Below are 21,889 nucleotides of genomic sequence, written 5' to 3'. Positions count from 1 at the left end.
TGGTTTTGGGAGATAGCGGTGAATATACTTGGAGCGTCCAGGGAAGGGTGAAACGCACCACCTCTGCCAGTTTCTGGCTGCACACGAATGTGAGGACCCCTCTTTCTCTGAAGAGAAGGGTGGGAGGCGCCCTGGCTGGGTGGGGGTGGGGCGGTAATATGGTAGCAGGAGGTTCAGGTTCAAGTAGGATGAATTGAGTACCCAGGTGGGCTGGGTTTGTTATCCAGACAGCAGTCTTCGTCTTGGTTTTTTAAATTTCTATTATTTATTTTTTTTAGAGCGCGCACAAGCTGGGCAGAGGGGCTGAGGGGGAGAGAGAGAATGCCAAGCAGGCCCCGGGCCCAGTGCGGAGCCCGATGTGGGGCTCGGTCCCACAATGCTGGGATCGTGGCCTGAACTGCAATCAAGAGTTGGACTTTTAACCAAGTGAGCCATCTAGGTGCCCCTTCATTTTTCTTTTTAGCTGTTTATATTGTGGACTATAACAGAAAAGTACAGAAACCTAAAGGTGCAACTCCATGAATGATCACAAATCACCCTTATAAGTGCTGCCCAAATCAAGAAGTTGGAACCTTGCCAGTACCCCAGAGGTCTCCCTGATCGTAACCCCTTCCCTTAACTACCAAAAGTAACGTTGGCCCGGCTTTTACGGTAGTCACTTCCTTGCTGCTTAAAACAATTATTTTACCGCTCTCTAAAAAATAAATAAACATTAACAAAACTTTTGAAAATGGGGCTCTTGGGTGGCTCAGTTGGCTAAGTGTCCGACTTCGGCTCAGGTCATGACGTCCCAGTTCGTGGGTTCGAGCCCTGCCTCGGGCTCCGTGCTGACAGCTCAGACCTGGAGCCTGCTTCTGATTCTGTGCCTCCCTCCCTCTCTGTCTGTTCCTCCCCCACTCGGGCTCTGTCTCTCAAAAATAAATGAACATTAAAAAAAAATTAAAAAACAAAAAACAGTTCACCACGAATCTGCATTCCTAAGCACTGTGATTGAGTTTGGCCTGTTCTTTGGACTTCCCATAAGAATCCCGCACGTGTTCTTTAGCATTTGGCTTCCTTTGCTCGTTATATTTGTGAAATGTATGCGTTCTTATTGTGTGTAGCTCCTATACTCATTTTCATTGCAGTGTATTATTCCACTGAATGATTAGCACAGGTTTTGGGTCCATTCTCCTCTTGATGGACATTTGGTTTGTTTACGGTTTAGAAACGTTTCCCCAAACTGCTGTGATCATCGTGGGACCTATCTTTTGGACACGCCTGTGTGTGTGCGTGCCCGGGCGTGAGTCGCCCTGCCCTCTGTTGCTTTCTGGTGGTGGAATCATGCCATCTTGATCAGCCATGTCGGCAGGTGGGGACAGCTCAGCCAGTGAGGAACTTGGCTCCTGTCCTGTCTCTGTACCCCTCGGGTTGTCTGTGAGGTCCCCGTGGGGCCACATCACCTTTCCGGTGTTGGAGTTAACACTCGTAAGGCTTGCGTTCTGAGCCTGGGTCCCACTGCAGGTGGGCTGGGTGAATGGCGTGTGGCAGGCTGGTCAGGAGGGTGGATAGGCAGTTTTGGGGGTGCAGCCTGTTTGTCACAGCCCTCCGGGTGGGCCCCAGTGCCCGGCCCCTTCGAGCTTTGGCGTCTGCCCGCAGTGTTGCCTCCTGAGTGGCTTTGGCGCCCCTCCAGCCTGCTGCGTGGAGAATGGTCAGGGAGGCCCAGGCCTCAACCGAGTCTCCTGGCCTCTGCTTGTGGTGCAGCTAAGCTCTTAATGTGTTTTCACAATCAAAGCAGAAAGGTCCCATTGTGGCACTAACGCCTTTGCCATAAAGCGCTTTTTGTTCCCTAACAAAATTCCACATTGCAGAAGCAAGTCAGCTTAGCAAAGGCACAGTACCAATGAATGGCCATTTGCCACTTGCAGTAGCTAGGCCAGCCCCTAGTAAGTGACGGTCGGCCAGCCTGTTTTAGTGAGGCCCCCAGAGACACAAAAATCCTCCGCAGGCTGCTTGGAGGAAGGCAGTAAGATATTTAGAAGTCGTTTTTATCGTCCCGGAATTACGACCCGATGGTAATGTGTCCGTGAGGGTTCACTTGGATCCATGTTTAGAAAGCCCAAGTAACACTGGGTAAACAAGTAAAGGAGTTATTTTTCTCACGAAACAAGAAGTCCAAAGGCAGCGAGTCCTGAGGGTTTCTGTTGACCCCTTGTATCTCTTTGCTGTATCATCCTTAGCCTGTCCCCTTTCCCCTCACCCTCAAAATGGCTGCTCTATCTCTTGGCTTCACAGCTGCATTCCAGGCGGGACGAAGGGGAGAGGGAAGCTGGAAGCTGGAAGCTGGTTTTGGCCAACTGACTCTTCCCCATTTTAAGGAGGAAAGCTAACTTCCTGGAAGCACCAAGCAGTAGGCTTCCCTTTACATTTCACTGGTCAGACTGGGTCACGTGGCAACCACTGGTTGCAAGGGAGCCTGGGAGCCAAGCACTCTGTTACTGTGAACAAAGTCAAGTCGTCCCCAAAGTTCAGGAAGAGGGGAGAAGGGATATGGGAAGGCAGCTAACAGCAGGTGACATGATTTGCTAGATAGCTAGGGAGCAAGTCATGTTACATAAAGTCAATTTCCTTGGTAACAGACTTATTCCTGTGAGCATCAAAATGTATTTTAATTAAAAAAATAATTTTTAATGCTTATTTAGTTTTGAGAGAGAGAGAGAGAGAGACCGAGAGCGAGTGGAGGAGGGGCAGAGAGAGAGGAAGACACAGAATCTGAAGCAGGCTCCAGACTCTGAGCTGTCAGCACAGAGCCCAACGTGGGACTCGAACCCACAAAACATGAGATCACGGACTGAGCCAAAGTCAGATGCTTAAGGACTGCACCACCCGGTCGCCTCTACTTTAATAATTTTAAAAAGCTCACCAAGGCGCAGACATCAGACACGTTTTTTGAAACCATCTAATGATACCCGTTCCCTTCGCTGTGGCTGGGAGCCTCAGTACCTCCGTTGAGGTGTCGTCTGAAGGGCTGCTTTGCCCCTCGTACGAGGTCCGAGGAAAGCAGGCTTTGTGAATCTTGGGCCCGCCCACTCTGTAGTTTCTCTCACTTGTTCCATCACTGCTGCCCCATCATGTGGTCTCTGTGCACCTGCGTCTAGATGCCACGGTCCTTCCCACCTTCACGTTTTCTGCTTTCTCAATTCCGTGCATGGGGGGCCCCCCGGGTACCAAATGCGACAGAAGCACGCACGGATGGAGGCGGCGGCTCTGGGGACAGCATGGACTCCAGGTTAGGCCGAGCCTGCCCGCACGGGCTGTACAGTCTGTTTTAGCAGCTCAGAGGCGTTTGTTCTCTTCTGGCCTGCCAGATAAGAGAATTAATTATTATGCTTCCAGACAAAAACAAAAACCAAGGGCAGTGGGGCGCCTGGGTGGCTCGGTCTGTTGAGCATCCAACTCTTGATGGCAGCTCGGGTCATGATCTTACGGTTCGTGAGTTTGAGCGCCTCCCCCCATCACGCTGCCCACTGAGGGTGCAGAGCCTGCTTGGGATTCTCTCTCCCTCTGCCCCTCTCCTCACGTGCACACTCTCGCTCTCAAAATAAGTAAACAAACTTAAAAAAGAAAAACCAAGGGCAGTTTCCAGTCATATCAAGGTGATGCTAGATAATCTGTTTCACGTGGCTAACTTAATGCTCATTTTCCCATCACCAGTCATATAACTTCCTCCTTGCTTCATCTTTCCCTGGGAATGTAAAACCCCATTTTATAAGCACAACATCTAATAAAACCTGTTTTCTTTCTGATTGAGAGACCTATCACACTCAGGCAGTAAACAAAGGAGAAAATCAAGAAAAGTTAGCTGTGTGACTTCAGTTACCCAATCCCTCTGGGTCTATTTCCTTATCTATAAAAGGAGGGTAACATTCATTGCTTTGGAGTCATTTAAAGAAGTAAGGAAGAATGAGTTAAAAAACGGAATAGTGCCTAGCACATAGTAAGTGCACAATAAAAACTATAAATATTGTCATCATTATAGGTAGGGTGTGTTGAGTGTGGGATTGGGCTGCTTGGGAAAGTATTTGGACAGATGCCAATCTGAGCATATTTACTGGATGACAGAGATAAATCTATTGTTTGGACAAACTGGGGAACCAAGAACAGATGTCTTAGTGTGTCTTTGCCCTTGTTCCCTTCCTATGACCGTGCAGAGTGAAGGGGCTCTTTTTAAAGTTTATTTATTTTGAGAAATAGAGCGAGCATGAGAGGGGGAGGGGCAGGGGCAGAGTGAGAGAATCTCAAGCAGGCTCCAAGCATGGAGCCCGACGTGGGGCTTGATCATGACTTGAGCTGAAATCAAGAGCTGGAGGCTTAACCTGACTGAGCCACCTAGGTGCCCCGAGTTCCTTCCCTCTCCTTCCTTCTATTCCTTTTCTCTTCCCCTCTTCTCCTCCCCCCTCTCCTCTCCCCTCCCCAAAGAGAAATTTAAAATCACTTTTAAAAAACACCTGTGGGGGTACCTGGGTGGCTCAGTTGGTTAAGCATTCGGCTCTTGATTTGGGCTCAGGTCATGATCTCACAGTTTCATGAGTTCGACCCGCGTCGGGCTCTGAGCCGACAATGCACAGCCTGCTTGGGATTCTGTGTCTGCCTCTCTCTGCCCCTCTTCCCACTTGCTCTGTCTCTGTCTGTCTCAAAATAAATAAATAAACTTAAAATAATTTTTTCAACGTTTTTTTTTTATTTTTTATTTATTTATTTTTTATTTATTTTTGGGACAGAGAGAGACAGAGCATGAACGGGGGAGGGGCAGAGAGAGAGGGAGACACAGAATCGGAAACAGGCTCCAGGCTCTGAGCCATCAGCCCAGAGCCCGACGCGGGGCTCGAACTCCCGGACCGCGAGATCGTGACCTGGCTGAAGTCGGACGCTTAACCGACTGCGCCACCCAGGCGCCCCCAGGTGGGTTTTTTTTTTTTTTTACCCAGAGTTGGAAGAGACCACTGAGAATCCAGACTGACTGGCTCTCCTGGGTGATCTTCGGGAAAATTCCCTCGGCCCGATCCCGAATTGTAAATGCTGCCTTTGTCCAGCTGTGGGACTGAGTGGATTGTGGTTGGGTTCCTATGAGCTATAACCGCGGATAATTGTAAGCTGGGATCGTGAGTAGAAGATTGGGGGCCTGGAACGATTTCAGACGCAGGCAGGTGCGTATTTAAGGCGGAGGGACCATTGTGAGCTAAAGCAGTCAGACAATTCAAAGCACGTATTCATTGAGTCATTACCGAGGACCTGCGAGGTGCCACCACATCAAAGGCTTTGGAGGGGGGCCTGCTTAGCAAGGCTCTGGAGGTGTGGAACCGCTTGGATGGATTAGGTTAGCAGCAAGGTGAAGCAATAACTCTGCCTTTTCATTTCTAAAGCATTTCATGCTGGGCGGGGAAGCTGCACTTGTGAAATTTGGCACGAGCTTTAATATTCTTAAAGGGAAAAGAAAAGGCCGAAGGTACTTTGAAGGTTTTCTTTCCATATTTTCTCTGGGAAGCGTTGACGTTCCCCAGTTTCTGGTCATCCTGGTCCACCCACCTGTCCGTCTGTCATCTGAGTGCCTCCTCCCTACCAGGGGACCGCCGGGGACCCGGAGCCTGTCCTTGCCGGGCCCTCAGAGTGTGTTGAGGGGGGTGGACGTGCGCGTTAACCACCGATGTTCTGTGCTGACGAGTCCTGTGGGAAAGCGCAAGTGGGAGCAGGAAGCTTTTGGCAAGAGTGGGGAGAGCTGAACGCTGTGATGGTAAAAGGGGAGAGAAGGTGCGGCAGCACCCCCTACCCCGACGAAGGACATGATCTCAGTAGCGCTGGAAGGTTCCACATCCCTCAGTTGTGCTTCAGTGGCTAACAGACTGGAAAGAGCCTTCAAGGGAACGGACGTTCACGCGGCCTGCCCTGGTTGGACACTGTGGTAGGATACACGTATCTATCAGTAACCCTGAGCCGAGGATATTGTGGCTCAGATACTGGGTGATCTGTCCAGGTCACGTTGCCCCGAGGTGGCAGGGCTGACCTGAGCCCCAGCATGGCTTGGCCCTGAAGCCACTTTGGGCTGCAGAACTCCCTTCTGGGCCTTGCAGGCTGCTGCTGGTGAGGGGTGGGGTGGGCGGGGTGATGCCTGACCAGAGGCCTCCACAGACAGTGGCTTGTGGTGGTCAGCAAATTGAAACCCCGGCTGTGGTTCCCCCGCAGAGGGGGCAGTCCTGATGATTTGGAAATGAGGCTTTTGACTAATGAGCGTAGTAAATTACGTGAGCGGCCCCACCCCTTAACATCCCCCAGTGAGTCTGCAGCCCTCAGATGTGCGCATCTGGGTGCCTCTGCCCTTCTAGTTTTCCACTGTCCAAACACAGGTCCAGGCCTGCCCTGGGGCTTGAAGCATGGGGCACTGTTGGAGTTCAATCAACCACTCTCTTAGGGCTCCCAGAGGCGGAAGGACAGGAAGTCCCTTCACGGGTGTTTAGCTCAGCCACAATCTTCCTCATACCCATTTTACAGCTGAGGAAACTGAGTCTCAGTAACGCAAAGCATCGGGTGCCTCTGGGGTGTCAGCACGGTTTCCTCTCTGACTTCCTGGCCCGAGGTGGCATGGTGCCGGGAACGAGAAGCCAGATGGCGATGGCTAGTCTGTGGCACACTGAAGGTCGCAGGGCTCCCGCTGTCTCTGGAGTGACGCCTCCCTTCACTATATAGCCTTTCCTTAGGCACTTGACTGAGGCCAGAACTTGCCCAAGTTCATGTAGCAAGTGGAGTGTGGCGCCCAGATTCTTTCTCCCTTGCCGTGACAAAGTGCCCGTTCCCATCTGGGGTGCGCCCCTAGATCCGGGTGGCGCGTGGACCTTGCCGCAGGCCGGACGGTAGCCGAGCACGGGAGGTAGACGGCACCCTTCGGTGATGGTTCCGGCGCCTGTGCACGAGGGAGGGTTACATGCCTCCCTTCCCTGGGCAGGGACCTTGGAAAGCATAAACCTCCGAACGTGTGGCCAGAAACTGAACGAGTTAATATATTGTGGAAGGGCTTTGGACTGTGCCCGACACACGCAGAGTGCTGTGTCCACTAAGTGTCACAGTTACATAAAATGCAGATAGATAGATAGATACATACATACATACATACATAAATAAAATGCTAATAACGCCCCTGTTGGCCCTGAAGTCTCCTTGTCTCGTTGGCTTCTCCATGCCGAGCACAATAGAGCTTTGTTCTTCTGCCCCTTTGTCTGAAAGAGGCCTGCTGACTCAGAGGCAGGAGGCCAGGCTGTGCTTGCCCGAGATTCCCAGCCTTCACCCGACCCCCAGCCGCCTGCAACTCCTTCTGTGTTCCCCCCAGGGGCTCCCTGACAGGGAGGGGACCCTCTGCTCCGCGGACAGCAGGGAAGGCTGCCTTTAGCCTGTGGTTACCTGTTTCCCCAGGAGACGAAAGGAGAGGGGGAGACCCACCCCCACGAGAGGGTATCTAGCCGGCCGAGAGCAGGTAGAGGGCAGGTGAGCTTTGGAGACAGTGTAGTATTTTCCATTTGCCTTTCTTCCTAACTGGACTCTTGGAGGATTGGACCTTAAATCATTACATCCGTGTGAGAACGGCACCAGGACCGAGGTGCCGGTGGCCTCCGTCAGCTTTCTGATGCGGGAAGTGCCGTGGACAAGTCAGTCTTGTGAAATGGGCTTCTCAGCCTTCCAGCACTGGTGGCCGCTACCCTCCCAGAACATTGTTTGCCACAGTGGCTCTTAACCTTGTCTGCACATTTTTTTTTTTTAACGTTTATTTATTTTTGAGACAGAGACAGAGCATGAATGGGGGAGGGTCAGAGAGAGGGAGACACAGAATCCGAAGCAGGCTCCAGGCTCCGAGCTGTCAGCACAGAGCCCGACGCGGGGCTTGAACCCACGGACCGCGAGATCATGACCTGAGCTGAAGTTGGCTGCTCAACCGACTGAGCCACCCAGGCGCCCCCTTGTCTGCACATTTAAATCACCTGGTATGCTTTTATAAATGTGCATTTTTTGAAGTTTATTTTGAGAGCGAGAGAGAGAGTGAACAGGCAGGGGAGGGGCAGAGAGAGAGGGAGAGAGAGAATCCCAAGCAGGCTCCGTGACCTCGGCGCAGAGCCTGACGCAGGAACCGTGAAATCATGACCTGAGCTGAAATCAAGAGTCGGACACTTGACTGACTGAACCACCCAGGCGCCCCCACCTTTTTAAAACCTGCGGTTGGGGGCACAGCCGCGGACAGATTGACTTCACACCTCTGGGGTGGGTCCCGGGCACCGATATGTCTGTACCCTCTCCCGGTGATCCTATACGTGATGAGGGACGAGAACATCGTCACAACACCAGAGCCGAGAAGACTGTTCCAGTCACTTGTCCCGCCCTTGGGTTTGCCTACAAGGAGGATGACGAGGTGGCCGGGGCTACCCTGGTAGGGGCAGACTGGGTTAGAACCGGGACTCCGCTGTGGGACTCAGCCTTTCTCCCAAGCGCCGACTGCTGCCTCGTTACTCCTTGTGTTCATGGTTGTGGGAAAGGAGCACGGTTGTTTGGGATGATGTTGCTAATAAATTGTCTGCTTGTCACCCATGCTGGTAGGGAGACCAAGCTTAGCGTCGCTTTGTCCCGGAAGGCTTGCCAGCAGCTCCCAATTAGTGTTTAGTCTTCCCGTTGTTCTCCGCGCTCTCTTTATCTCGCACATTGTTTACATTGCATCCTTTCACATAGCGCAGTTATTTATTTTCTGGGCTGTGAGCTTCCTGGGGTTATAGCCATTGTTATAAACCAGTGCCTGGACAGAGCAGGCGTTCAGTAAATGTTGGTGGCGTGGGGGGGGGGGGTGGATGCCTGTCCAGGGGGGTTCTGTCGTCCTCCCATCTACCCTTCTGCATCTGAAGCGAGTCCAGATGAAAAACGCATGGCCAGGCAGAGTCAGGACAAACAAGACTGGGAAGGGGCTGTGTCCTTGGTCTCAGGAAGACTGGCTTACCTAAAGGACAACCGCAGCTCCTCCTGTGCAGCCCCAGCCCTCCCTCCCCCTGGCCCTCCCACTCAGCTCCCTTTGGCAGGGGCAAAGATCCAGGATACTTGTCGCAGCTGGAATCTCTGGCTTGTGTTTGGAAATAAACAAGTTGGCCCCTCTCTCTGCCTGGGACTTTCCTTTATCAGGAGATACTCACAAGCCACCACCCAAGATGCGATTGCTTCTTTCCAGCGGTTGGAGAACTCGGGGGAAGACACGGAGGGCTCGCGGTGGGTCAGACACCCCCAAACTGTCCTTTTCTGTATTCACGTTGGCTTGGGGGGAAGGCCTTGAGGGTGTGGGTTTCGTATGAAGTGATTGTGGGGGAGTGGATACAGAGGACTTTTTTTGCACCAAATGCTGCAGGAAGGAAAAGAGTCTGTATCCACCTTGCAGGGAGATCTGATACGGGGAGAATAATGTAGACACCCATTCTGAATATTGGCTGCCCAGCTCGGTTGCTGTCTGTAAAGGGGTCTGTCCCCACATAGCAGCAGCCAGGCAGCCTTTTGGGGAGAGGAGCACGGGCTGAGGGTGTTCCTGGGTGTCTGCTGTAGCTAATTCAGAGTATTCAGGGGCATGTTCCTGGTGGGGAGGATGGATATGGAGGCAAATGGGAGTATTTCCTGCCACCATCATGTTAGGTAGGAATTGGTGGTTCGGAGATAAATGTGGTATGGCTGGGGGGGGGGGGGGGAAGGCCCCTCTCTCACACCGCGCCTGCGAGTGGGCACAGCTACTCTAAAAAGGAAGTTGACTATATTTCATAAAGTTAGGGGGATGCACGTGCCCGGTAGCCAGAAATTTCGCGACTCTAGTGTCTGTGTTAGAAAAACTACCAAGCAGGCGCTCAAAGATGCACATCACAGTGCTTTTGATTATGAAAAGCTGGGAACAACTAATTGCCTGTCAGCAGGGAAATAGGTCAATCAATGATGGCGTATTTACATAATGTAAAGCTGTTCAGAGATCGAGGTACATGAATCAGCCATCGCCAGCTACGTTTAAGAGAAGATTGGTAGAAAGTCAAGTTGCAGAATCTGTGTAGTAATGATAGCCGTTTCTGTAAAGTTAAAACAATCAAGACAATGTAGCAAAAAAATATAAAATCCTAGAGAGGCAAGATACCCGCCAGTTTCACTGTTGTGGCTGCCTGTGGGGAGGGAGAGGAAGTAGAAGGTTCTGGGAGGACCGTAAGGGGAATTTTAACCTTACTGTAATGTTTCATTTCTTTTTAAAAAATTTTTTTTAATGTTTTTATTTATTTTTGAGAGAGAGTGCGCGAGCAAGCAGGGGAGGGCAGAGAGAGAGGGAGACAGAATCTGAAGCACGCTTCAGGCTCTAAGCTGTCAGCACGAGCCTGACACGACCCACGAACTGTGAGATCATGACCTGAGCCGAAGTCGGACTCTTAACTGAGCCACCCAGGGGCCCCTGTAATGTTTCATTTCTTATTAAGAATGCCTGAAGCAAATATGATAAAATGTTAACATTTGTTAAATCTAGTGGTGAATATATATTATATCCCTCTCTTTTTTTGGATGTTTGAAGTATTTTATTTAAAAAATGAGAGACCTTCCCTGTCAGTTAGTTGCTTATAACCTAGTAGGGAAAATTTGCAAATCAATAGCCAGGAGCCCCCAGATATGAATGTTGATGTTATTGACCAAGACAAGGAGTGCAAAAGAAGACCACTTTGGATGGAATATTAGTAAAATTATATTCAGCTTTATTCACAGTGACATCAGCAAAGTAAAACCACAGTGATTCAAACAGGTTAATTTTCTTACACATAAAAGAGGTCTGGAGGTAGGTAGCCCTGGGTTGGTGTAGTGGATCCGCAAAGACATCGGGAAGTCACATTCCTTCCAGCTCACCCCCTCTGCCATTCCTTGTCCTCATGTCCCAGGATAGCTGCTGGAGCTCCAGCTATCACATCATCTTTCCAGGGAGTGGGTGGGTGAAGTGGGGAAAGATGTGTTCTTTAACTATTCTTTTTGCAATTACCATATGACGCTTCCATTTAGATGTCATTGGCCAGACGTTAGTCAAACAGCTGCACCTACCTGCACGAGAGGCTGGAAACGGGCCAACAAATGATCAGCGTTCTGGTAGGGAGAGTGGGAAGTGGGAGGCAACTAGATGACGAAAGGCAAGAGAGAATGAGGGTGGCTCAGACCTGCCGAGTGTGAGGTGCCTCTGGGCCACGCAGGCAAGCTGTCCATTCACGAGTTACACAGATGGGCCTGGAGCTCGTGGAGGGGGGTGGGGTCCAGAGTTTCCGGTTAAGGGTTAAGGCGGTGTCGGTATACAGGTGGTGGTGGGCGTCCTGGGAAGGAGCCTGCTGAGCCGTCAGAGGAGAAGGACAACCAGGAAGCCGGGGGGCAGGCATGTCGTGGAGGGGGAGGGGCTCCCTGTGCCAGATGCCCTAGTGAGGTCAAGAAGATGCACGTGGAAGTAAGACGAAGGCTGGGGGCATCTGCAAGAGCAGATGAGGTGGAGAGCCCGAGACAGATGGAATACTAAGAAACCAACAGCTGAGGGATGGTGTCAGGACCTTTGGGCCTGAAGGAAGAGGAGGGAAGGTGTTTTGTGTTGTTTAAGCTTTTAAAAATGTTTATTCATTTTTTGAGAGACAGTGTGAGTCAGGGAGGGGCAGAGAGAGAGGGAGACACGGAACCTGAAGCGGGCTCCAGGCTCTAGGCTCTGAGCCGTCCGCACAGAGCCCGACGTGCGGCTCGAACCCACAAACAGCCAGATCACGACCTGAGCTGAAGTCGGACACTTAACTGGGAACGTGTTTTCTTAAAGTCAGAAAGACTTGAATGAGGGTTGAGAGGCCGAAGGACAGCTAGACCCCACTTCTCCTACCCCCAGCTGCCTTCCGAAGGAAGGAGGTGACCATGGGAGATGATGAATTCCAAGGGATGCAGCGAGGCAAACTGCTCTGTGTCGGGTCTCATACAGCGGGAAGCAGCGAGACCCCGGGATCAAGGACAAGCAGTTAGGTAGAAGCAAATAAGAGAACTGCTAAGCCACGGGAAGGAGGTTCAAACCCAAAACTTTGAGGAGATTCAACCCACTTGCACGTTTAGTTTTCTCCAAGAGCAATTAATGAAGCAGAGAGAGATTGGTTATCCGAGATCAGGAGGCACAGGCTGGGTGTCAGGAAAAGGCAGGGGCTGTGGGGTCCTGGGCAGGGGTGATAGTGGAGTTCAGACAAGGCTAAATTGTATTTGGTGCTCTTTCCTAAGCTGCAGAGATAGATGGGATATATTCTAGAATATGCTCGTTAGAAATGATGAAAGAGTTAAAGTCTCGGCCCATGAAGTTGTAACTGTCGGGGCATTCCTAGCACGGCTGAAAATCTGATCATTCTAGACACACAGAATTGAATGCTCTCAGTCACCCAAATCAGTGCTTCAAAAATCCTGGCTTTCGTTAATTTGCATACCACTTATTTAATAGTAAACTGTATCCACTTACTACTTTGGATGGGGCAGGCTGTAGTCAACCAGGTTGTGTACTGCACAAGGGGCTGAGAGATGCTGAAATCCAGGCCTCCCCCTTTTGCCAGGCATGTGCCCTGTGCACAGCTGTGCTGTGTCTCCCCAAAGGCAGAGGCACCCTCTTTCAGCTGAGATAAAGGACTAGTTCTGGCCCTGACCTCGGGCAAGTTATGTAACCTCTCTGTGCATATTTCTTCTTCTGTTGTGAGGATAAGTGACTTATCACATGTTAAGTGCTCAGACCTGTGCTTGGCACATGGTAGGCACCGTAGAAGGATTAGCCGCTGTGATTAAATTTAATTGGGGACTGATCTGAGCTTCCGTCTCCTCTTCTGAAGATTTATCTTGTTGGGTTTGCCAAAGCGTGGCATTTGGAGGGGGGGGATGGGGCTCTTGATTGCTTATAGTTTGCCATTTCTTTCTGAGGATCCCTTCCAAATCTTAAGCTTTTCCAGAGCGTGTCTGCTTGCTCTTAGGCAGCTGACCTTGGCATTTCTGGTGCTTTCTTCATCTGAAAAGATGATGGAGTGGTCGGGGCCAAGGACACACCCCAGGTACGCTGGCAAAACTTGCTGTTGAGAATTTTGCCTAAATTCTCTTCCTAAATGTAAGATGAGAGAGAGAGAGAGAGAGAGAGAGAGAGAAGGAAGGAGAGAAGGAGAAGGGGAGAAGGAGAAGGGGAGAGAGAAAGATGGGTTCCAGGGAGAATGAGAGCCGTACTCTCTAATCCAGAACTGTGGAAGGTGGGGCCTCACCCCTATAGCATAACAGGTCTGCTTAGGAACTAGAAACTGACTTCTTGCCCATTTCCTCGTTTTGGACACAAGTCAGACCACCCAAGAAACATAAGAACAACATTAGACCAGGTCTAATCCTGGTTGTCACCATCCTTGGAAGAAACGTTCATGTTTTCTAGATTTTAGGACAGATACCTTTTCAGAGTGTGATGTTTCTGAAATGGGGGTGCATTGTACGCTGGCTTAATGGGACACTTTTTGTTTTCCCCAAATTCCCTTCTTAATATCCATGGTGTGTTTCATAAATGAGTATTCCTCCCTCACCTGTGTGCATCCAGAGTGGATTTTGTTTGGTCAGTAGAAAGGGATTGGACTTTGTTGACTTCTGAGAGAGAGTTGATACCCCCCCTCACCCCCCTCACCCCCCCTCCCCTCCCCTCCCCTCACCCCCCCCACCCCCCCTCACCCCCCTCACCCCCCCCCCCACCCCCCCACCCCCCCACCCCCCTCACATGGGTCACATGGCCAGAAAATAATGGATCCAGAATTTGAGCCCAGCTCTGTCTGACCCCAAAGTTTGGTCCTTTCTCCTCCACAGATAGGCCTGGTCTTTACTTTTGACTTCTGCTGTTCTCTGTCTGCAATGCCCCCTTCTCCTCCCACTAAAATCCCTTCTATCATTCTTTCATTTTTGAATAACGTTACGTGTTTATGAAAAGAACACATGTTCTTAGAGAAAATGCAAAAAAAAAAAAATCTCAAAATAAGATTCTGTATTTCCAGTGTTTAAATTTTGATACATTTATTTTGCTAGAAACTAAATTGACCTCAGCAAAGCTGAAAAAAGAAAAATGAATGCTTTTAAAATGGCTTAAGGATAGATTGGGATTGTAGCGTAAATGTAGTTTTCTTCCCTTGAGTTGTTACCTGGCTGTAATATCACAGGCATCGCCCATGTCATTAAATATTCTTTTTTTTTTAATTAAAAAAATGTTTTTTTTTAACGTTTATTTATTTTTGGAGAGACTGAGAGAGACAGAGCATGAGCAGGGGAGGGAGAGAGAGAGAGAGAGAGAGAGAGAGGAAGTCACAGAATCCAAAGCAGGCTCCAGGCTCTGAGCTGTCAGCACAGAGCCCGACATGGGGCTCGAACTCACGAGCTGTGAGATCGTGACCTGAGCTGAAGTCAGACGCTTAACTGACTGAGCCACCCAGGTGCCCCAAATGTTCTTTAAAAAATGGGAATTTTAAGTTGCTGCAGTTTTCTGCTATAGAAACACACCAAAATGTAGTTCCCCACTTCCCCGTGGGTGGCTATTTTAAGATCCGCTTCTGTGAATAGCCCTGCGCGCATGCTTAATTTGTTTCTTTAGGACATATTCCTAGAAGCGGAATCAGCGCCACTTTGTAAGGCCACCGCCTGCTTCTCCGCTCTCTTCCCGGAAGGCTGGCTGTCCAGCTCTGCACTCCCGCCACCGCGCCCGCCGGGGACCATTTGGAGTGGCTCTACGGCCTTGCCACAACTCCCATTTGTTTTCATGTCATGTTTCCTTGCTTGTGATTATGGTGCAAGGGTTTGTTAGGATCGCCCGGGTCTAGAACCTTCCTTTGAGAGGAGTGAGTATGTTTCCTTGGCTATTTTACAGACCCTGTTGTGGGCTCTGCCTCGTTCTTCAAGACCCATTCCAGAGCCCGCCTTTTTCATGACCCCTTTCCTGCTACCTGCCGTTTCTCTGAAGCTGGAAGTTTGTTTTAATTTAGTTTGTTTTTGAGAGAGAGATACAGAGTGTGAGCAGGGGAGGGACAGAGAGCGAAGGAGACATAAAATCCGAAGCAGGCTCCAGGCTCTGAGCTGTCAGCGCAGAGCCCGATGTGGGGCTCGAACTCCTGAACCCTGAAATCATGACCTGAGCTGAAGTCGGACGCTTAACCAGCTGAGCCACCCAGGCGCCCTGGGTCTTACGCGTTTCTGTATTACCTGGAGGGCCTGGCACGGTGCTGGGTGACTAGCAGGTGCTCGATATGGATGGATGGATACACATGGTTCTTAAAAAAAAAAAAAAATCAGCAAAATGAATCTAATGTCATCTTGTCGCATCGTTTTCTTCCTTTCTTCCTCTTTCCCTTCTGAATCAGTGAGGTTTTGCTCCATCTGATCCTTTCAGGGCTTTCGTGGGAAGGCTGGCCGTGGTGGCCCCCGCACAGCTCTGCATCAGGTAGGCTGGCTGCCTGCCCAGACTTTTGTCCCCTTCCTGGAACAGAATCCCCATCACCCTCCATTTTCCTCGTTTGACAATTTAAACTGTAGAATTACCGCTAATCACCTTACAAAAAATCAGTATGCGGTCATTCTAGAACATTTGGAAAACAGAGAAGTAGAAGGAAGAAAATGATGACCTGTAGCCCTCCCACTGAGACGCGTCTTGCTCGTGGCTGACATTCTGCCATGTTTTCTTTTAGCTGCAGTTTCGAGGCCAACGTGTTGTGAGCATCTCTCCTGCGATTCTTTGGGCCCGCCTTCGTCACTCAGTAGAATAACACAGAAAAGCTCCCTGTGTTTTTGTAAACTTGTTCAACGGTTTAATGGTATCGTTAAGTGGTTCTGCCGTAACCCACTCGGCGCTGCTTTCCCAGGTGGGTCTGTGGGTTGTTCCCACTGTGTCACTCTTGTGAACGGGGATGTACAGGTTGTGCACAGTGTTTCTCGAGCTTCTCTAAGCTGCGCTCCCAGCGTAAGAGAGCTGTACCAGCCCTTCCCCTCCTGTTCCGTTCTGTTCCCTTTGTGGCTGGTGCCCCATTTGCCTCTTGGTTCATGTTTCTCAGTATCCGTGTGTAGCAACGTGTTGAGAAATGGCTTCCTTCGTAGGAGGAAAACTCAAATGCTCACCTTGAGGAGGCCGCACAGGAGTGCAGAATCATGGCCTGTGGGCGTTGGGACCTCGGGGTCGCCTGGCCAGCCCCTCCTGCCCTCCTAGGCGCCGGGGTGCAGAGGACGCAGGGGAGGAAAGGCTTAGCCTTTGCAGGGGCCACAGGCCTCAGACCCGGCAGAGCCGCCCTCCCCGGTAGTAAGCTCAGGTCTCTCTCCTAGGTCCCCGTAGGAGTTTGTCGTGAACACCCGGGTCCGTTTCCTGGCTGGTCCCAGACTTGGGTCCTGTGTGGCAGATCAGTCCTGGATTAGTCCTATAGAGCTGCCAGGATGGGAGCAGTTCTCGAATTGTCTTCAGCCCCACTGCTCTGAAGAGCTGCTCGGGGCATGCCATTGAGGTCCTGACGCCAAGATCCTGCTTGAGGGGCTGCAGTTACAAAGGCCCCGAAAGCCCAGGGCTTGGGCTATGGAGGCACACTGCCTGGGCTCACACCCTGCCCCGGACAGTTGTTTGTCTCAGTGTCATACTTTCGTCCCCATGTGGGTATGATAACACCTCCTCCAATGACATGAGTTAGCATTTATACACTTCTGTAAATAGTCCCGAATTTGCTAAGTAAGAATAGGGAACCAGAGGCCCAGCTAAGCTTCTTGTTCACGCAGCAGGTTGAACCCAGGCCTTCGGCCATCCAGGAGTGAGGGAAGAGCGCTGGACGGGACCCAGGAGACCGGGAAGTCTGTCCTGGCACTGCCTTTTGACTTTCTGTATGACTAGGTCTCTGTCCTGCCCTGGGCCTTCGTTTCCTCGTTCATTACATATGTGAAGTGACCTTAAAGGCTCTTCTAATTTTAGAACACTGTAGGATTTTGTGGTTTAAAGATATTTCAGAGATCTCAAGAAGGGTCGAATCCTGCCAACAGCTCCTCCTGGTTGGCACGGTCCTCGGCCAGGGGTGACTGCAAAGACTGGCAGGCAGGAGATCCGGAGCCCTTCAGGGTTTGTCTGGAGTTTTCTCTGCATCTGGAGGGTGAATTCAAGTATTTGGGTCACCGGGAAAGGGACTTTCAGAGAACCGGACTCCTTGGGGATGTGAGGCAGGTGCCGTCTTGCACGGCAGAGTGGGGCTGAGGTGTGGCCAGCTCTGCCCACAGGGCTCACTGCTTGCCCTGAGGTCTGTGTGTGAGTGAAATCGGGTCTGATGCAAGAGCCTGGGTGCATCTCTCTACCTCGAGCTATTATGTCAGACGGCTAAATGTGCACAGCTCTTGCAGTTGGAGACCCAGCAGTAGTGTCTTGCTCTGTGTCTCTCTGTGGACAGGTAGGAAGGAGTAGGCCACTGAGGAGGGAAGGACTGTGTGTGGAGGAAGGGGCTTAAGGCTGGGAGATTTTCTTCCAGGTTCCACTGGTCCTCTAGGCCTTCTAGAAGGTTCTGGCCTCCTACTGGCCAGGTGGCAGAGTCTCACCTGGGTCTGGGCGTAGCACAAGCGATGTGCCTACCTATGCCAATGCCGGTAGAGCACAGTGGGTAGAGCTTGGTGTAGGGCGGCCTAGGATAAGATGAAACCCAGTGCGTTGAGTCAGGAGGGGCAGCGGTGGGGCATTAGGTCCTCCTGGGTTTAAGTTGGCTCTCAACCCAAGACTCTGGGTTCTCTGAGTCCTTGTTTATAAGTGAGGATCCTCATACAAAGATGTTCCGCGCTGGCCTGGCTCCCAGTGGGTGCCCCAAACACGTCAGTCAATCAAGGATGTCATAGAGCCTGTGCTTAGAGCGTGGACTCAGCAGGTAAACTGCCTGGGTTCAGATTTTCCCTCTGCCATTTACTAGCTATGTGACTTGGGACTGCTCCTTGGCCTCAGTTACCCCCCTGTGACATGGGGTTGGTGTTAGGGCCTGCCTCACAGGTTTGTTCTGAGGCGTAAGTGACAATATATACGAAGCACTTAAAGGGTGTCTGGCCCATGTTAAACGTCGTGTCGGTGTGATTTACCTAATTTCTGCAATAAGTTGCGGTCAGTTGATTTCCTGGGAGGTTGGCAGGCCACCTGCTCTGTTTGTTTGGAAATGGGTCCTCTCTGCCCAGCTGGAGCTCGTCCAGGGTGGCAGGTGTGCTCGAGCATGTGTCTTTAAGCTGTGTCAAAGAATAGCGCCCGTTAACAGCCTGTGTGCCAGGCCCCGGTGGTTGCTCTGCCCGCCCCTCCCCTGCTCTCCTTGTCTTGCTTCCTCAAGTTGTGTGCGTCTTTAAAAAAAAAAAAAAAGTTTATTTTTTAATTTTTTTAAGTCAAGAGCCTCCTGCTCTACCGACTGAGCCAGCCGGGTGCCCCCAGTTGTGTGCATCTTAATAGTGGTCCTGGTTTGCCTCCCTCTTCTGCTCCGTCCCCTCACAGGGGTTCATGTAGTACGGTTGTTGACCTGCTCTTGGCTTCCTGGAAATAAAGAGAGGGTCAGGAAGGCCCTGCCCTTTGGCGTGCTCTTGCCTCACCTGGCCTTGTCTTCATTTGCCCCCTTTCAAGGAACACGTGGGAGTGGCTTGGGATTTGCCATGTAAATGGAGTCATTTAGGAACGTGTTTAAGGAATCTTTTTTTAAAGTTTATTTTAGTTTGTTTTGAGACAGAGACAAGAGAGAGCAGACGGAGGAGGGGCAGAGAGAGAGGGAGAGACAGGATCCCAAGCAAACCGTGAGATCATGACCTGAGCCAAAGTCAAGAGCCAGACGCCGAGCCACCCCAGGCGCCCCAGGAACATGTCTAAGAATCTTAAAGCAATAAACATGTCAGTTTAGCTGCTTTCAACGATAACACGGAACTCGAATTTTTATTATAAAGGTGGCTGGTGATGAGTGTTAACAGTCTTCCAGGCCTAGAGCCAAGCACTTTATATTTCCCTCCTGTGAAGGCAGTACTGTTATTACCCCATGTTAGAGACAAGAAAATGGAGGCGTACAGGGGCACCTGGGTGGCTCAGTTGATTAAGCATCTGACTTCGGCTCAGGTCATGATCTCACAGTCCGTGAGTTCGAGCCCCGCGTCGGGCTCTGTGCTGACAGCTCAGAGCCTGGAGTCTGCTTAGATTCTGTGTCTCCCTCTCTCTGACCCTCCCCCATTCATGCTCTGTCTCTCTCTGTCTCAAAAATAAATAAACATTAAAAAGAATTAAAAAAAAAAAATGGAGGCGTACAAAGGTTCACTTCAGCTGCTCATGTTAAGGCAACTGGACAGCGGGTAGGGCTGGGATTGGAACTCGGGTCTGTTAGGCTTTAAGCCCGAGCGCCCGGCCATCCCTCGCCATACTGCCGCTGGCTGGCATTCCTGGGCCGGTTCGTCAGTGGCTTTCTGTTATCTGAGCCTGTCCTCGCTCTCAGCTAGTGGTCTTGTGGAGGATGTGAGCCCACTTCGCGCCCTGTCAGCTGTGGCACACAGGGCTCGGCGGAGAAATCCGGTGGTCTTTGGCCAGTCGTTAGAGAGGGTGGTCTTCCACTGCTCCTTGTCTCCCAGAGCTGACGTCACATCAGCCCCACTGCATTTCCATCTCAAACCCCATACGTATACATACATTTTACACCTTCCTCTGCCCAGATAAAACGAGAGCTATGAAGATTTTATAATGAGGAAGGTCATGGCCTTCACAGATCGCTTATGAAAAGAGGTGTGGACGGTGTTGTCAAGCTGACCCCCAGACTCCCTACGAGGCGTCTGGGCAGTGGCCCTAGTGAGACTCTGTGGTTTAGGAGTGCTTGGTTTTAATCTACTGACTGAAAATCATGCCGTCCCCTCCCGGCTTGCGGTTGGAGGAGAATACCTCGCGCTCTGAGCTATTTGTTTCTGTCGCTCGGTGCTCCCTTTTCCCGCGGGGAGACTGCACGTGTGTCAACAGATCAATCATCGACACCTGCATTGGGACACTTGCCTTTGGAGGCTTCCCCCCAACCTCCGATCCCAGTCTGCCCGTCAGCTGTCAGATCCCAGGCTTTCCCACGAATGAGGCCGCAGAGAAGGTAGATGGGGACAGATATGTGCAGTCCAGCTGCTGGGCATGTATTCTATCATTTTTGTCCTCACAGCCACCTTTTGAGCCCCCCCTCCCCACATCCTTTACAAAAGAGGAAATAAAGGCTCAGAGACATTCTGTCAATTGCCCATGGTCCCTTAGCTTAGCATGGGGGTGAGATTTTTTTTATTATTAGTTTTTAATGTGTATTCACTTTTCAGAGAGAGAGGGAGAGAGGGAGCACGCTAGCGGGAGAGGGGCTGAGAGCAAGGGAGACACAGAATCTGAAGTGGCCCCAGGCTCTGAGCTGTCAGCACAGAGCCTGATGTGGGACTTGAACCCACGAACCGTGAGATCATGACCTGAGCCGAAATCGGAGGCTCAACCAACTGAGCCACCCAGGGGTGGGGGTGAGATTTGAACTTGGATCTATCTGGTGCTAATCCCCATGACCAGCTGGACCCACTGCCCTTAATAGGGTAGCATGTTTCCTGCACGTATGGGTTGGGGAGGGCCAGACAGAACCAGTAGCCCTAGGCTGGCTGGAGAAAGCTTCTCTTAGGTCTGCCCCCCCCCCCCCCCCCCGGGCAAACGCTGCCCCTGTGTAGCCTCTGTCTCTCTGACCCACCTCTCCGGCCGCAGGGACGTTGGAGATGGAACTGGTGGAGGAGTGGCTTTTGCTCTCAGCAGGTACAGGGTTCTCCTCTGCCCAGGACGAGGGGAAGGGGTAGCGCTCAGGGGTGGGGAGATACCTGGGCTGGGAGCTGCCCGTGGACAGGTGGCTTTGCCAACAGGTAGCAGGCCCCCTCCCCCATGTGAAGCACCAAGTCCCAGTAAATCAGACACATGGGCTCTCTGCTCTGTTAGCTTTTTTGCTGGAGAAACTCAGCCCTTCAGCTTCCTGCATTCCAGGGTGTTGGCGTGCCAGAAATTCCCTGGACAAACAGGGAAGTCTTCTCTTTATAGTAAAAATGCTAATAAAACCTCTCTAGAATCTGCTCCTTCCCTTACACCCACATTGCCACTAACTAAATTACCTTTTGTTCTCGTCATTTGCTGAATTGCGGTGGCTTTTTAATTGATTCTCCTGTCTCTCTGGTTTCTCCACACCCACTTCAATCTGTCCTCCACATGGTTTCCAGAATGATGATCGTTCAAAAATGCAAATCTGATCACGTTTTTTTCCTTTGCTTCCCTCTCCATGCCTGTGAAATTGCATGCAGATGTTTTAGAGTGGCCTTCTGGAACCTTCTGGAACCTTCCTGGACCTGCATGAGTGGGCTGACTTTGGTCTCCTGTTTTTCCCCCCTCCTCTGTACTCTTTGGCTATTTGCTGTGTCTTTTTTTTTTTTTTTTTTTTTTAAAGGCTCTGTCATTACTCTGGTCTTTTGCTCATGCTGTGCCCCCCACCTGAAGTGCAGGTTCAGCCCCTTACCCTGTGTCTGTGTGCCATACCGCATGGCCCACCCCAGCTTGCTGATGCCTTCCCAAGGATCTTAGCACCTCACCCTATAGTTAAGACCCAGTCCCCTTGGGATCCCACAGCAAGTACATAAACCTATGTTGTGGCAGAGCTGACATGCTCCATGTGGCATCAGCTGTCCTGGTTGGAGGATCCAAGAAGGACCTATTATAGCACCAATCAGAGGTTTCTTGTGGCTGTTGGATGGGATAGTACACAAAATGTGCATAGCACAGTGCCGGTCACAAAGGAAGATCCAGTTTTAAAACATCCAACTTAAAAACAGTCTT

General features: G+C 51.0%; 1 protein-coding gene across 14 annotated transcripts in view; it reads left to right on the top strand.

Moving 5' to 3' along the window:
- Positions 1–21,889, top strand: part of KSR1 (kinase suppressor of ras 1) — a 164,091-nt gene that overhangs the window by 54,471 nt on the left and 87,731 nt on the right. Inside the window, exon 1 of one of the 14 annotated variants that reach the window (XM_019817493.3) lies at positions 9,100–9,267. The exons of 12 other annotated variants lie outside the window; for them this stretch is intronic. The gene's annotated coding sequence lies outside the window, so the exon portion shown is untranslated. Of the gene's footprint in view, positions 1–9,099; positions 9,268–21,889 lie in introns of those variants that run through there. One more of the 14 variants, XM_045045089.1, reaches the window with a different exon arrangement.

This window comes from Felis catus, chromosome E1 (assembly GCF_018350175.1).
Source record: "Felis catus isolate Fca126 chromosome E1, F.catus_Fca126_mat1.0, whole genome shotgun sequence".
Classification (NCBI taxonomy): domain Eukaryota; kingdom Metazoa; phylum Chordata; class Mammalia; order Carnivora; family Felidae; genus Felis; species Felis catus.
This window is presented reverse-complemented; position numbering and strand designations above follow the sequence as displayed.